General features: G+C 37.4%; 1 pseudogene; it reads right to left on the bottom strand.

The window, feature by feature from the left end:
- Positions 1-992: 992 nt before the first annotated feature.
- Positions 993-12,236, bottom strand: LOC140006626 (small ribosomal subunit protein eS19x-like; annotated as a pseudogene).
- Positions 12,237-13,159: the final 923 nt, after the last annotated feature.

Here is a 13,159-nt window from a genome sequence, read left to right as displayed (position 1 = left end):
TCCACCAACACCACACAAAGAAATAGCCAAAAAAAAGTATGGATTAATCTACTTAATCACCATCACTATGTTATCACTACCAATAAAGAGATGTAGTAGCAAAAATTAATCTTACATATATCACATATTGTAGATGTATACATTATCAATATACAAAAATTAATATAATAATGTAAAGTGTATTAAGTAGATACTATCGATGACTGATACGGTTTTGATTTAATTATTAAAGATGAGATTCAAGAATTAGAAGTTTTGGGTGCTAATCTCATGTCCTTTCCCTACTTATTAGAACAAATTGAGCTAAAAGTCACTAAACTATATGTTTGTGCTAGTGTAGGGTACTAGACTATTTTCTTAGCCGAAAATATCACTGAACTAACCAAAATGCACATTTCTTATCATTCCATGTAATTTGACCATCAAGTCAAGTAGAATGGATGCCATGTGAACACGCCTAAGATTTGAAGGGCAAAATTGCCCAAAAAATTTAAGCGCACTAAATAAACCACAATAGGCGGTCGCTTCACTCTAGAATCTCAACAAAAAAAAAACCACCCAAAAAAAGGAAAAGAAAAACACAAAATCGCAAGAAAATGTTTGCAGCAATGGCTATGGTGAAGGGATTGGTGCTGTCTCTACCAATGACTTTTATCTCTGGAAATGCCAAGAAGCTCAAGGAAGTTTGTGCTATTCTCGACAAGCTGATTCCTTTTCAATTGTTCAAACTTGATTTGTCGGAGCTGCGAGGTGAGCCTGAGGATATCTCCAAAGAAAAGGCTAAAACTGCTACCAAAGAAATAAATGGACTAGGGCTGGTGCAACATACTTGCCTCCGTGATGAATGGAGAAGATTGGAGATGAAGGTTCGAACAACTTATTGATGGCATATGTAAATAAAGCAGCCCATGCTCTTGGTATATTTTCTCTTGCTCTTGGGTCAAATACGTAGCTAATAACTTTTGTAGAAAAAACTGCAAGCAATTTTAGTCCTACCAGAGGACCCAATGACTTTGGATGGGATCCACTGGATGTGATTCTTCTTGGTCAAGATCTCTTTGTCCACTGGATGTGATTCTTCTTCCACCTTTTGGGTCCCTATCAACAATATTCATCTTGCAGAGTTGTTGAAGAATGTGACAAGCAATACTCCCACTACTTTTACCAAATTGAGGTGGACAGCTTCTCATTCCTCTTGCTTCCTCCATAAATCCTCCCGGAAGCACCAATTCCAAGGCTTTGTCTCAAATAAATTTTCCTAGCCATGGAAGCAGCTCTGATGTAGTACCAATTTGGGTCATACAAAGCAAGCTCCTTAGTGTACCTAATACACGTGAAATGGATTATGCGTGAAATAGGTTGCACGTGCGTGCATGGGGCTACATGTAGCTGTGCATGGAGTTAGTTACAGCTGAAGTTAGGTACGATAGGTTAGTCAATGATTTGTAAAATCTTATGACATCAGTCGACGTCATAAGTTTGTTAGCCGACTTAAGATCACTGCCTAAGTCACTTATAAAATATGAAGTTGGAAATCTATGGCGGTAGTGGATTCCATTTGTAAAGTTGCTTTTTTCACATTTCCTGTAATCTTTTTTGTTCATCATTCAAGGCAACAAATCTTCTCTAGTTTTCGAATTACTTCTTCATCATTTATGTGGTCCCTAGACCAGAGATTAACGACCTCCATTGCTCTTTGCATCAGTGGTATCAGAGCTGGGTTACGCCAGCTCAACTCTTCGATGGCAGAGGGCACTAGGTCGCAGGATGTCCGGAAAATAGAGAAGCACGTAAGATCCATGCTGAAGGAGCAACATGAGCAATTTGAGAGAGAAATGACGGTTCTGCGGAATCTGGTGATCGAATTGCACACACAGAAAGCTCAAGGGGAAGGAAATGGCTCTCCTCGCAACTTGGAGACTCCAACCAGCAGCAGGAGAGGATATCAGGTTCCTTCTCGTCTATCACAAATTGATTTCCCAAAATTTAATGGAGAAGACTTTAGAGGATGGTTATACAAGAGTGAGTTGTTTTTTGAGGTGGATGAGACTCCTAACGCAGTAAAAGTTAAGATAGTGGCGATGAGTTTGGAAGGTAAGGCTCTTTAGTAGCACCAAATTTTTATGAAATCTAGACTTACACATGAGTTTCCTACCTATAAAGAATATGTGAGAGAGCTATCTTCAAGATTTGGAGATTCCCTGTATGATGATCCAATGAGGGAGCTTAAGAGCTTGAAGCAGTCTGGGTCAGTAAAGAAGTACCACGATATGTTTGAGGAATTCCTCAATAAGGTGGATCTTCCAGAAGATTATGCTACTAGCTGCTTCTTAAGTGGATTGAAGCCAAAAATTCAGTTGACCTTACGAATGTTTATGCCTAAGAGTGTGCAGCATGCTCGAATCTTGGCCAAAATTGAAGAAGCAAAAATGTCAGTGCAGTCAAAATGAAAAGTAATGTCTAAATCATTCCTGAATTACTCAGACTGCACGGGTACCACACAGTTCTATGCGTATGCTCCTAGTCACAAGTGGAAAACAGACTCTAAGGCAGTACTGCCCCAACCTATGTTTCCAGCACTTCCCAACAATGAAAGGCAGCAGAAGTCGGGTGCTAAAAAGCCTTTCAAGAGGCTGAGTACATGGTTCGAAGACTCGGCCGAGACCGAGACGTCTCGACCGAGTCGTAACCGTCTAGGCCTAGGCCGAGACGATACCGCGATGAATCGAGACCGAGATACTCGTCTCGCCGAGAAATCGGCCGAGACGTCACCGCGACGGGTTGTCACGGTCGAGTCACCCCGAGTCATCCCGAATCAAGGTTAATTTAACAAAAAATCTATAGAAAAAAAAGCAAAATGGACACAGTACTATCACGTGAAAAGATGCGTTTTCTTTTCCACGTTAAAGTGAAGGTACTACCTTCACTTTACTTTGAAGGGTCCACGTTCACTTTACTAAATTATTGGACTAGTAGTGTTGCAGAACGTAGTAATCCTTTCCGTTTCCTTCAATTCTTCTTCATGGTAACTTAACTCTGTCTTCTTGCCGAGCTTTGGAATTCCGCCCTCTGAAACAAAGTAGAATGTAGCAAAAAGATAGTGCCCAATGGAGTCATTTGGCCATACCTTCACAGAGATAACCCAGATGGTTGTGATTCATGTCCTTTTTGCTTTGTTCTCCCTTGCCTTGTCAAGCTTCAGCAGGTAATTGATTTTCTTATTGTACCTTCAGATATTCTGCTTGTAAGGTGCTCTAAGACATTAGAGTTATTAAAAGAAACTGATCCATTACAAGGGCCAACTGTCGTGAACAACACATGAATTAAAGGGTTAAATGATGCCTTTTATTAAGCCAGCTGCATTTGTTCTTTATTTGAAATCATAAATTCGTAATATTACTTTATTAAGCCAGCTGCACAAAATAAACTACAATCACGACATTATTGCTTTGCTCATGTGTTGTTCAGTTGATGCCAGTAAGGAATTCTTGGGGGCCTAGGTTGTTGAATAGCTGGCCGTCCTGCTCTTCCCTCCTGCTGATAGGTATCCCTAGGTGGAAATTAGCAATCTGCATTCACAAGTGACTCCAAAGCGTGAGTAAATTTCTTGTCTTTTTACCGGCTTTTTAATGGTTAGCAATCTTGGAGGTTGGATTTGTACTTTGCTTACTAATCCATTGCGATGCTTACTAAATTATTCTTTTTTCCAAGAATAATTTTTCCTCTATAAATTTAGTAATCCTTATGTATAAAACAAAAACTTTTGTAATTCTTGGACGACTAGGTAGCAAAGTGAGTGAAAAATCATGTCTAGTTATATATATATATATATATATATATATATGACGATGGTTAACAAAGAAATTGGAGAGATATGAGAATTGCTTCCGAAGTTCTTATAATAAATGAAAAAATGATCATTGTTGCAGGTTTACATTATAGATTAGATGTTTAACTTACTAATATAATAGAAATAAATTATTATAATTACAAAATGTTAGAAACTGCTTGTTGTATTTTTTTCATATATCTTTAATTATTTTGTGATGTATTAACCATTTATATTGATATGTGTAATAGTTACAATGACGAGCAAGGATATTGGTTGGGAACATGGTAAACCCGTGGGAGGGAATAGAAAAATTGTGAGATGCAATTATTGTGGAAAAATAATGCATGGTGGCATTACAAGGTTGAAAGAACATGTCGGTCATGTCATAGGACAAGTTGAGCCTTGTCCAAGGGTCTCAAGTGAAGTTAGAGATTTAATGAAAATGCATCTAAAGATTGGTAAGATTCAAAGAGCTACAATAAAACAGAAAAAAGAAGAAATATTGAATTCTTTCCAACAAGAAAGTATGCATGGTAATTTCAACATGGTTGGCGACGAGGAGGACGAAGTCTTTTTTGAAATTGATGAAGAAAGTCGGATGGCGTTGGAAAAAAAACAAATGAAGCAAGCAATTAGAGAGAGTCAATACTTGCAATTTTTAGACGAACAACGAAGGCATTCGGTATCTGGGAGTCGACCTTCTATGTTTATGTCAGGTATGATTTGTAAACTAAAATATTATAACAAATTTGATACTATTTTATTAAATATAATTACATAAATTTGCAATTTAGTCATTCATTTTTTATTTGTTAAATATTGTGAATTTTAGGGAATATGGATGTTGGCACTTCAAACCCAACGAGTTCTGAAAATAAAAGAGGATTGTCACGTAATTTCAGTGTCAAACAAGCAGATGAAATGACAAGCAGAGGAATTGACTCACATATGTTTCCTTCGAAACAAAAATCAGTCAAATCAATGTTTGCGAAGGAAAATATAAAAAGAGTTGGTAAGGCAGTTTCAAAGTTTTTTCATTTCAATGCTATACCATTTCATGCAGCTGACAATCCTTATTATCAATCGATGATTGATGAAATTGCCAAAGCTGGTTCTGGTATTAAAGGGCCTTCAGCTTATCAAATTGGAAATGAATATTTAGATGAAGAATTTGAAGAGCTTGAGAAATATCTTGGAGATATTTATGATAAATTTTCAACTTTTGGTTGTACACTTATGTGTGATGGGTGGAGCACTCGTACAAAACATCTAATAATAAATTTTATGGTATACTGTGATAGGCACATGATATACCATAGTTCAGTTGATTGTACCAATATTAAGAAAACTGCTGAATATATTTTCAAGTTAATGGATGAGGTAGTAGAGGTTGTGGGGGAAAAAAATGTTGTGCAAGTTGTGACAGATAGTGAATCTAGTATGAAAGCTGCTGGACAACTGTTGATGAAAAAAAGAAAAAAACTTTTCTGGTCACCTTGCGCTGCGCATTGTATAGATTTGATGTTGGAGGATATTGGCAAAATGGATAATGTAAAAGAAACTATTGCTCAGGGGAAGAAGATAACAAGTTTCATATATAACAGTGACAAAGTAGTGAATTTGATGAAGACATATACAAAAAAAAAGGGAACTGCTACGTCCAGGTATCACTAGATTTGCAACTGAATTCATTTCTATGGAAAGTCTTCTTCGGCATTGTACAGAACTGAAAAGAATGTGCACCTCAGATGAATGGGCAGAGTTTAATAACACTACCAAGAAAAAAGCAGAAGCTATTAGAGTAGCTGAGTTGATATTGTCAGAGAAGTTTTGGAAAAAAGTTAGAAATGTGTGTGCAATAATGGAGCCTCTGGTCAAAGTTTTAAAAACTATTGATCAAGATAATAAGCCAACATTGCCAATTATTTATGAGGCAATGGATAGAGCAAAAATGGCTATTCAAAAGTCGGTGAAATCTTGGAAAACAATTTGGGAAGTGATTGATAATAGATGGTACAATCAACTTCATCGGGATTTACATGCGGCAGGTAATTTAAAATATTACATCCAATTTAAATATGTAATATTTATTTATTTATTTTCTAATTTTGTTATTTTATTGTATTTAGCATATTTTTTGAACCCGATCCTTCAATATTCTGGAACTTGTGAGTTTAATCTGAATGAAGTTCGAAGAGGGTTAAAGATGCACAAGTTTAGATGCACAAGTTGATTCAATAAATGAGGTATTCTTTTGATTATTTTATTTATTTATATTAATCAACAAATTTTAAAATTTTAACACTTGTGTATACATTATTTTTGTAGATCAAAATTTTTGCAGACAAAAAGGGAGGCTTTGGAAGTGCTATTGCAGCAAGAGCATTACCAAAATCTTTATCAAGTTTCAACTTAATTCATATTTACATAAACATCCAAATCATATAAATGAAGTTAATATTTTTATAATATTAAAATAATAATAATAAATGAATGTTATTATTACTTTGTTTGTTTAGCTGAATGGTGGCTTAACTACGGTGAAGATGCGCCAAATTTAAGGAATATTGCAGTGAAAATATTGAGTCAAACCTGCACATCCTCTGGTTGTGAGCGAAATTGGAGTACATGGTCATTAATTCATACAAAACTACGCAACCGTTTGACAGTTAAAAAATTGCATAAATTAGTTTTTGTGCATTACAATATGCGATTGAAGGTGAAAAATTTGATGCATCAAAGAGATACTGATGATTTCTACAACCCAATTGACTTGAATCACATTTTTCACCAAGATGATATATTGGATGATTGGATAAGAGAAAATGAACAACCCACATTGCCTGAAGATAATCTGGATTGGTTGGATAAGGGCATTCATCAAACTGAATCAGAAAATAGTGAATATCAAGAACATGACAACGATGGTTTTGGTGATACATTGTCCCAATATATTACCAAAAGAAATAAGAAAGGTCTTGCTGCATCCTCAAGTAGGAAACAAAAAAGTAAGACTAAACAAACCAGTAAGCAGACTGTTCCGTCATCTTCAAATAAAAGTGATAGCAGTAATGATGATGATGACAATGGTGACAATGGAGATGGAGGGAACAATTCTTCCAGGCATAGTGGTTACAATCGAGATAGCCAACAAGCAGGAGGTATGTCATGGGCTCAAGGACAAGATAATTATTATGCCACTCAAGATACTGATCATGGCTATCGTCCTGGTATAGAAGTACAATGTCAATTCCTCAATGATTTAACTCAATTTTCAAGTGAGAATACTTTCTCTCACCATTCAAGGTCACAAAGATATAGAGGAGTCAATGATCAGATGCAAAATTTGGGTATATACTCAACTTATGAGCATGAATCTAATCAAAACCGTAGTACTAGTCAATTGGGATATGATTATGACCAATCATATGGAATCACTCCTGACTATTACAGTGGATATCGGCCATTTGACAGACCTGGACAGATTGAAAGGCCTACTAGCATTCATGGTAGTGGATACTATGAAAAAGAAATAGATAAGTCTCATGATGGTTCTTCTTTTGATTCCAATAACATTGGATTTTATGGTCATGATTCTACTGCATCATATGGTACCAGCGATAGTGTTAACTATCGAGGGTTTGGATACTACCATCAACAAATCATCTCCAATCCAGAAGTTCTTCCGTCCAATGATTATGGAACATCTAGTCAATCCTCACATCCAGTAAATACACCAGATAACTCGTTTACACTACCTACTCAAGATCCTATGCCACTTCCACATCTGTTTTACCATTCATCGACCAATCAGGATGATTTTGAACCACATCGTCATTCTACTTGGTATTAACAGGTACGAAAATATAAAGTACTAGTATATCTTTTTACATATTTACCTTTATCTAATATGATTTCTTTTTATTTTTGGTAGGAGATTGATCAAAATATTCCAACTTTATGCTATAAATAAATCTTTAGTTTGTATTGTTAATGGTTGATATTACTTTTGCAATTATTAGTTTTAAAATTGTGGTCTATGTTATTTTGATTTTATTTGTGATGCCATTGTTTTAAATAATTAAAAGTACTTATCGTGTGTAATATGTATAAAAATAGTACATTTTACAAATTTTCTTTTGTTATTTTTTATTATTTTTGTTTAGCATATTTTTTTTTATATTATTAACAGTTTTTAGAATATTAAATGCTTTAAAATTTGCATCTCACCGAAACCGTGACCGATATGCCGAAACCGATGTGGAACGTTCCGGGCCGCGACCGCGACTTTGAACCATGGTTGAGTAGGGCAGAAATGAACGAGAAAAGGGCAAAGGGATTATGTTTTTGGTGTGATGAGAGGTTTACAGCTGGGCATAGATGTGGAAATAAGCAATTCCATAGGTTGGAGGTTTGGGATGATACGCCAGATAAGAAGGAAACGAAGACTGAGGATGAGAATAATGCAATAGATGAGGGGCAGTTAGCTCATATTTCTCTCAATGCCATGACCAACATAGCTGTCCCTAATTTTAAGACAATGAGGGTCACTGGACATGTAAGGTAGCAGTCTGTGAATATTTTCATAGATTGTGGCAGTTCACATAATTTCATTCATCCCAAGGTAGTGCAAAAACTGGGGCTAATCACACAAAGGGTTGAGCCACTAATGGTAGAAGTAACAGATAGAAACAAGTTGACTACCCACAATCTCTGCCCAGTCTTTACCTGGAAAATGCAAAGGCAAGAATTCAAGGCTGATCTGTTGGTGTTACCTGTAGGGGGTGCGAAATAGTTCTGGGAATGCAATGGTTAACCACCATTGGTGATGTGAAATGGAATTTTGGTGATCTCAAGATGGAATTCCTGCAAAGTGGTCACAAGGTGGTCTTGAGAGGAATGAAACAACACGGGTTACAGTTGGTGAAGCAAAAGAAAATGCAGAAAATATTACGAAAACTTGAGCAAATTGCAGGAGCACAACTCTGTCTGATTAGAATTGTCCAGGAACCGGAGCCAGGGCCATTATCTCTTTTTTCTATTATGGCTGGAACTAATGGAAGACAGGATAGTAACTTGCTGGATCTAGAATGTTTGCTGAATGAATATGGTGATTTGTTCAAAGAACCTAATGGTTTACCTCCTAAAAGATTGCACGACCATAGGATTGTTCTAAAAGAAAGCACTAAACCTGTCAATGTAAGACCCTATAGGTACCCTGTTTTTCAGAAAGGTGAAATTGAAAAACTGGTAGCGAAAATGTTTGCTTGTGGGATTATCAGAGCTAGCTCTAGCCTTTTCTCCTCTCCCGTAGTTTTGGTAAAAAAAGAAAGATGAATCCTAGAGAATGTGTATTGATTACCGGCAACTAAACAGGCACCATAAAGAATAAATTTCCTATTCCTCTAATAGAAGAGTTACTGGATGAACTTTTTGGAGCTAAGTTCTTTACCAAGTTAGACTTGAGGTCTCGTAATCATCATATTATAATAAAGGCTGAAATGTGAAGAAAACAGCCTTTGGAACTCATGATGGCCACTATGAGTTTCTAGTTATGTCCTTTGAGCTAACTAATGGCCCCTCAACATTTCAAGGTCTGATGAATGACATCTTTAGGCCTTTTCTAAGGAAATTTATTCTGGTTTTCTTTGATGACATTTTGGTATACAGTGGTGGTTGGAATGAGCACCTGCAGCACCTGAGACTTGTGTTTGAACTGTTGAGAAGGCATGAATTGCAGGTAAAAAGGAGTAAATGTGTATTTGCTCAGCAGCAAATTGACTACTTGGGGCATATTATCAATACAGAAGGTGTTCAGGCCGACCCTCAGAAAACTGTTGCCATTAAAAGTTGGCCAATACCGTAGACAATCAAGGAGCTACGAGGATTTCTAGACCTTACTGGATACTGTAAAAGATTCATACAAGGCTATGGTAAGATTACTAAACCACTGACAGACTTGGTTAAGAAGAATCAATTTCAGTGGCATGATGGGACTCAAGCTTTTAAAAGACTACAGGAAGTTATGAGCAGTCCCCCTGTCCTAACTCTACCAAATTTTACTCAAGAATTCATTGTGAAAACTGATGCTTCTGGAAATGGGATTGGCGCGGTGTTGATGCAAAAAAGGAGACCACTAGCTTTTTTCAGTTGGCACTGGGGACTAAACATCAAGCTCTGTTAGTATATGAAAAAGAAATGTTGGCCATAGGCACTACGATTTTGAAATGGAGAGCTTATTTGGTGGGACGGCACTTCATATCAAAACTGATCATCAAAGTTTGAAGTATATAATGGAGCAAATGGTACATACACCACTGCAGCAGAAATGGATAGCCAAGTTGATGAGGTACGATTATGAGGTACAGTACAAGAAGGGGAGTGACAACATTGTGGCGGATGCATTGTCCAGACAACCACAGGAAGGTAGCTCACTGTACGCCTTGGTTACTGTCACAACTTCTCTCATCAAAGATATCCAATAGAGTTGGCAACAAGATGCGATAGTCCAGGAGTTGATCCAAAAGTTAAGCAGCAATGGTCAGCATTCTAGCAACTATTCTTGGCAGCAAGGGTTGCTCAAGCGGAGGGGCAAATTGGTGGTTGGCAATGATCAGTCTTTAAGGAACAGGTTGATTGCCTTGTGGCATTCAAGTTCACAAGGGGAGCATTCTGGAATGGAAGTCACTTACAGGAGACTTAAGCGGGTTTTGTATTGGCCGTGCATGTTCAAGGATGTGGCCTATTTTGTAGCAGCATGTGACGTTTGTCAAAGAAATAAGTTAGAAAATGCAACTTAGTCGGGCCTATTACATCCTTTACCCATACTTGAGAAGATTTGGTCTGACATCTCTATGGATTTTATTGAAGCTTACCCCTCTCACATGGCAGGAAGGTGATCTTAGTGGTGGTGGACAAACTCAGCAAATATGCTCACTTCATGGTTGTGGCTCATCCCTATACCGCCATCTCAGTTGCCCAACTATTCATGGACCAAGTTTACAGGTTACATGGTCTTCTTCAGACCATTGTTAGTGATAGAGATCCCATTTTCTTAAGCTCTTTCTGACAGGAAATTTTTAGGTTGCAACGTGTCTAGTTAAACATGTCCACTTCCTACCATCCTCAGAGTGATGGCCAGACAGAGGTAGTTAACAGATGTTTAGAGAACTATTTGAAGTGCATGGCTGGTGATCATCCCAAGGATTAGAGTTTATGGCTACCAATGGCCAAGTACTGCTATAATACGAATTTTCATTCCCCTGCCAAATTCACTCCTTACGAGATAGTCTAAGGCCAGCCTCCCCCACTTCACATTCCTTACCTACCTGAGGCCACGGCAATTGAATCTGTGGACAGGAGCCTACATGCAAGGAAGAAAGTCATTCACTCCCTCCGGCATAATCTGTCCAAGGCTCAACACAGGATAAAACAGTTAGCTGATGGAGTTTGATGTGGGTGATTGGGTTTATATTAGACTTCAACCTTACAGGCAACACACTCTACACTCTCATCACTGTCAGAAGTTATCTCCTCATTATTTTGGTCCATTTCAAATGTTGGCAAGGATAGGAGCAGTGGCATACAAATTAGCCTTACCATCACATGTTCGTATTCATGACACTTTCCATGTTTCCCTGCTCAAGAAGAAGGTCGGCACAGGGTCTATTCAAGCTCAGATTCCTGTTGGAATCACACACCAGGGACAGATACTGTTGGAACCCATTGTAATTTTGGACCGATGTTTGGTCAAGCGTGGGAGAGTTGTTGCTACCCAGGTGCTAGTTCAATAGAGTAACAGCTTTCCCGAAGATGCTACCTAGGAGTACTTGCAGGACTTGCGGCTACAGTTCCCTCATTTCAATCCTTGAGGCCAAGGATTGTTTGAGAGGAGGGTATTGATACACGTGAAATGGATTATGCGTGAAATGGGTTGCATATGCGTGTATAGGGCTACATGTGGCTGTGCATGGAGTTAGTTACAGCTGGAGTTAGGTACGATAGGTTAGTCGGTAATTTGTAAAATCTTATGACATTAGTCGACGTCATAAGTTTGTTAGCCTACTTAAGATCACCACCTGAGTCACTTATAAAAGGTGAAGTTGGAAATCTATGGCGGTAGTGGATTCCATTTGTAAAGTTGCTTTTTTCACATTTCCTGTAATTTCTTCTGTTCATCATTCAAGGCAATAAATCTTCTCTGGTTTTCGAATTACTTCTCTATCATTTCTGTGGTCCTTAGACCAGAGATTAACGACCTCCACTGCTTTTTGCATCAGTACCAGTTTTCACAATATCAACCCAATGTGGAAGTTCCATCCCTCCAAATCGCCTGAGATGGGCAGCACAAGCCTTGACAAAGTTATGAGGAGAGACGTTTTTTCACAGTCCTTGCAGTCGCCATTGTCGAATTTGTCTCTGCAACAGCTTTGTTGGTGGCTACCGTTGTCGAATTTATCTCTGTAGCATCTCTGCTAGTGCAGCCTAGGATTTTGAGAGCAAAATCGAAGTAGATGTGCTAGGGTTTATTATTCGGGGAGTTGTTTATGAACATAAACTTCAGCCAAAAAGTCAAATCGATGATTTTGCCCCTCAAAAATTAAGCCTGGAAGTCATGTGACAAGAATTCCGTTTGTCCTAACGATTCAATTACACGAAATGCTACAAAATATGCATTTTAGTTAGTTCAGTGATATTTTTGGCTAATATATTAATTTAGTGACTTGAACAAGCACTAATGTATAGTTTAACGACATTTTCCGTGATTTGCTCCTACTTATTAAATCCTACACTTCTCTTGTTAGAAAAAAAAAAAAGAGAAAGTATTAGTATACAATATATTATAAACAACTAGGCTTAGGGTATCAAAGCATTTCTTCGTTAATTGTGTACTCCTTGGTTGGAGTTGAGTATTGAGGGACACTTTTATATCTAGAAATACTGAACCTTTTTTTTAAAAAAAAAAATTGCAGCATTGACTTACATCTACGTAGAACCCCTTTAGGTCAGAATATTTTATGCTATAAAAAGTCATCACGCAAGCTAAATACTATGGACAATGACTTCCAGTACCATATACTTATCAATGACTGGATTGTATTCTCATCTGACAAGGGATCAAATTAGCCAAATCATATGGTTAAAAGTAACAGTGTTGAAATGATTTAACAAGAATGAAAAGAAAACAATAATAAATCCCAAAATTAAATTTTTTTTTCCCACAACCTTAACAGTGATTAGGAAATAACAAAGAGCCATGCCACTGAAGCAGCGGTTTCATCTTCACTATGAGCAAATTTGTTACTCATAAATTTGGCTAGCCTAATA

Source organism: Coffea arabica, chromosome 1c (genome assembly GCF_036785885.1).
Source record: "Coffea arabica cultivar ET-39 chromosome 1c, Coffea Arabica ET-39 HiFi, whole genome shotgun sequence".
NCBI classification, from domain to species: domain Eukaryota; kingdom Viridiplantae; phylum Streptophyta; class Magnoliopsida; order Gentianales; family Rubiaceae; genus Coffea; species Coffea arabica.
Note: the sequence above shows the minus strand (reverse complement) of the source record. Positions and strands in the feature narration are given on the sequence as shown.